The sequence below is a fragment of the Vigna umbellata genome, chromosome 6, assembly GCF_029865625.1.
Source record: "Vigna umbellata cultivar VRB3 chromosome 6, Vumbellata_1.0, whole genome shotgun sequence".
Lineage (NCBI taxonomy): Eukaryota > Viridiplantae > Streptophyta > Magnoliopsida > Fabales > Fabaceae > Vigna > Vigna umbellata.
In genome coordinates, this window is record NC_142170.1 from 7,412,310 (window position 1) to 7,417,022 (window position 4,713).

The 4,713-nt window shown below is 29.3% G+C and overlaps 1 pseudogene; it reads right to left on the bottom strand.

The window, feature by feature from the left end:
• Window positions 1-2,190: 2,190 nt before the first annotated feature.
• LOC124840514 (cyanidin 3-O-galactoside 2''-O-xylosyltransferase FGGT1 pseudogene) lies at window positions 2,191-3,665 on the bottom strand (annotated as a pseudogene).
• Between the last annotated feature and the right edge of the window lie 1,048 nt (window positions 3,666-4,713).

The following is a 4,713-nucleotide window of genomic DNA, read 5'->3' on the forward strand; positions in this document are numbered from 1 at the left end:
GTTTGTGTGTTTGTTTTTCCATTTTCAATGATCACTTTAATGCTATGAGCTTAGGGGAAATGTTAGGGGGAGCATGTGCTAGTAAACAGTGGAGCTAAGGCGTAGAATAGGAAGTTTGGTTTCACTATTCGTTCATTTTGTAAAGATAATTATTAATTTTTTTTTGGGATGTTACACATTCTATTACAAGTGAGGAATCACATTGAGTTTGAAGTCCTTAGGTTCTAGATTCCAAAACATTGAATGATCTTCATTTAAATATACAAGATCAGTAGCGGTGCAATAGAAGAAGAAGAGATTAATCTAATTTAAACATGTTTTATCATTATATTTATTAAGTCTTAATTAACTTTGTTTTATTCATTATTGCAATCACATCAAACATTGTTTTATTGAATCTATTGTAGATTTGAATATTGGATGATCTTAAACAAATTGATGTGGATATGACACTTGTTTGATACTACAATGTATATCCAATATAGTTGTTGAAATTGATTTATAAAGATGCCCAATATAAATGTCACATGTCAAAAATTTGGATTTGTCATGTGTCAAAATATGTGTTATATTTTATTTGGAAGGTGTAGTGTTAAAATCAGAAGTAGCATATGACAAACCTAAATTTTAACACGTGACACTTCCAAACAGTGTTAACATGAATTTAACCTAAGAACTCACATTGAGTCTTTTCACAAAAATAAGAACTCAATTGAGTAAAACATAAATAAAAAAAATCAAGATGAATAAAAAATACAAAATATATTAACTAAATTATTAATTAAGTTTTTTTAATTGTTTTTATAATCAAAATTGAAATTTCATGGTTTAAAGATAATGTTATGATATTACTGATAATTCAATACCAAAATAAAATGCATAAAAGACATAGTATATGGTAAGTATTTCCAATACCCATTTAAAATTACATAAAAAAAATTATTTTAAAGGATAATTCAAATACAATTTTACACTAAAATATTAATGCAAATAAGTTTAACTTTTCTAAAAACCATTTAAATGAGTTATATCAAAATATAAATTTTAAAAAACTAAAATTTTCAAAAATAATTCAATTTGATAGGTCTAAATAAAGAAAAAAATAGAAATGTATGAATTTAAATTTAAGAAACTAATAATTAATATTTTTTTACTAATAATTTTATTGTGTTCCCTTGATTTTGAAAAACAATTCTTAAAATAAATTCAACAATATTTATTCTTTATTAGAAGACAGTGGGTATCCATAAGTTTGATACCATGATATCCATATTTATCCATCAACAAATGAATAGTTAAATATTTATATATATACCACTAAATGCGGATATCCATTTAAAATATTCATTTAGTATTTATTACAAATTTAGTTTATTTTTCTCATTCCTAGAGATCATTTAGTAACATGAAAGGGATAGTGTCTCCATATAAAATAATAATCTCTTTTGTTAAATACTTATAAGATAATGTGAGTTTTCTTAATTAGGTAGATTTTTTTAAGTCAATGTGTGTGAAGAGATATCTTAGAATATAAATATAGAACTTGAAGAGCTTAGAGGATTGGATAAAAACCTCATTCAACTCAAAGTGATGGAAGGAGCCAAAAAAGATACACTAAGGAAAGTGAAAATCATTTATTGAAAAATTATAAACGTACCTATTATACACTTTTGTTGGTTAAACTATATTTTGTTAAACTAGTATAATTATTGGTTAACTATCTTCATATATATATATATATATATATTAGTTGTAATACATCCAAACATTTCATAATCATTAAAAGGTCTTCTGAAAAACTTCATAATCATCATCAACCTTATGCTAACATGAAAATCAATTATCATTGTCTAAGCGGAGAAACATGGCATCCCACTTTTTTATGAAAACCACGACACTTTGTTGAAGTTCAATATTTTTGTTAAATTATGGGTTGAAGTTTAAATAAATAGTGTGAAGTTGGTGTATGCAATTTTAGTGATACACATTTATCGGCACTCTTATTTATATAGGGTTTTCAGAATACAAGATGACTTACAAACAAGGATAAGGTTCTAATAAGAAGACGAATGAATGTCTTAAAGAGAGAAAACTATAATACAAATTTTCTTAGTTATTTAACAATTTTAATTCTAAAACCATCACTATAAAAGAAATAAATAGGAGGATAGAATCTAATATGGAAAGGGAGTTGGAGAAGAGATTGGTTCAATCAATAACTTCCTCCTTTTTAACTTCAAATGATGCCTTATTCAGTGGAATAATTTTTTTTAAATTTGAAAATCACTTAAGTAAATATTGAAGCTTTTGACAAAAGTCATCAACACAATTTGACTCTAAATCATGACTTACTAAGAAATTCCTCAATTTTGAATGATTTGCCCTAACCTCTCTGCCGACACCATTCTCCTCATCCATCGCAATCTCCACTGCTTTGCACACACTCTCCTTTGTGAACAAACCATCTTCTTCACCCTTCTCCACTTCAACTCCAACCTTCAAGTTGCTACCCATCATCCTAGCGTTAAGGACTTGGTCACTGTCAAGTTGTGGCAGTAACACCATTTGACACTTATTTACTAATGCCTCAGTTAACGAACCAGCACCACAGTGTGTTATGAAACAACCCACTGATGGATGTTCCAAAATCAACTGTTGTTGTATCCATCCACTGTGAACAATCCCTCTCCCTTCAACCCTTTCCTTAAACCCTTCTGGCAGCGCAGCTTCAATTGTTTCAAACCCAATTGGAACTTTTACAACAGCCAAAAATGGAAGTCCCGTAAGTTCAAGACCCAATACCAATTCTTGGAACTGATCGTGTGGTAATTTCCATTCACTCCCAAGTGCACAGAAAACCACAGAACCATCCTTCAACCTTCCAAGCCACGCACTCCATTTTTCCTCTAAAACAGTGCTGGGTGATTCAGGTATGATAGGTCCTGAAAGGATAACAGATTTTCCAAACTGCTGTGCAAGGTAGTCAACATAAGGACCCTCAATTTCTCTACAGCCTTTGAACCCAATTGCATCTGATAAGGTTAGACCACCATAGATGCGGTCATAAAAGAGAACACCACTACCATACTCCCAGTTCCTCTTGGAAGCAAGGAACTTAGCTTCATGGGCATGAAGTTTGATCGATGGTACGGGGTAATCAAGAGGGGGTTGCATAAGGTCAAGTTCAGTTAAGGTACCCTTGTGGTTCATCCTTTCAGGGACTGCTGTGTAAGATATTGTGGCAGGGCTAACAATCAAGTATAGAAAGGATTTGATCCCCAAGCGAGAAGTAATGCTTGGTAGCCAATATGTGAAGTCAAAGAAAACAATTTGTGGCTTTAACTCGACGAGGAGAAGCTCTATATCCCTCTCAGTGCGATCCATAGCTGTCATAATGAGTGGACCTAAAGAAAAAGATACATCGGAAGTGGTTTCTGCACCAAGAGGAAGACCTTCAACATGAGGAACGTCTATAGGGTAAAAGGTGATGAGATCTGGGAAGAGGTTGAATTGCTCTAACTTGGATTGTGTTCTTCTGGGGATGAAGAAGGAGATTTTGTGTCCTCTCTTTGCTAATTTGTTGGAGAGATGGAGATAAGGTGTTAAATGACCCATGGCAAACCATGGAAACATTGCTATGTGCAAGGAAGATGAATCCATTTTTGTTTCTCTCCAATTTGCAGGTTCCCTACTGCATATTTCTTTATAAAGCACACTTCTCCGCCTAACTCCTTAATTTATTAGTTAGGAAGCCATAGTTGAAAAACGTGTAAATTTAAAGAAAATTATCTTTATTTACTTTTTTTTTTTAAATACTAAACTTTATATTTTATGAGTATTTTATCTTTATATTATATATCAAGTAAGTCATGATACGATTAGTCTAATTTAAAACGTCCACCTTAAACTAAACACTACCTTATATTTTCTTAATATTAATGGTTGTCTGATGCTTTGGTTTTTATAATTAAATTGAATATGAATGGCAGAAATGATCACAAGTCAATTTATATGTACCACTTAAAACCAGTCTAATATATTATCGAATAATAATAATCATATATATTTATATTCATTTTGAATCACAAGATAAAATAATTATAAAAAAATTATTTTTTTACTGAAAAGAGTAAAAAATAAAAAATAGACAGCATTACATAAATGTAAAAGGTTTGGGTGTGTGAAATATACGTATGAATTACAGCGAAATAATAGTGTTTGAATGAATGAATTTGGGTGAATGAATCTATTTGGATTTGCTTGTTGCCATGAGTGTTGTTGTTGTGAAGTTTGTTAGTGGTGAATTAGTCATAATGTTGAGAAGAAGTGTGTTAAACTAAATTATAAGTCATCTTGATAAAAAAGGAATGTTTTTGTTAAACTAAATTACCACCAACTTTCAAAAATAACTTAAGAATTTTATAAATTTTAAAAATCATTAAAATTTTAACCGACTTTTGAAAGTCAATAAAATTTTAATCGAAAACTAATTAAATTTTATTTTAGTTTACTTTTTTGTTTTTTATTTAATAATAATAATAATAATAATAATAATATATGTTCAAAAAGTTAAACACAAAATTTAATATTTTAAACTAAAAATAAAATTAAAAGAAATTATTTGTTTTAATTTAGTAATAAAAAATTGAGAGAGAGAAACTCCTAAACTTCTGTATGTATTACAGCTAAAAACATTAATATGTATTGGATATT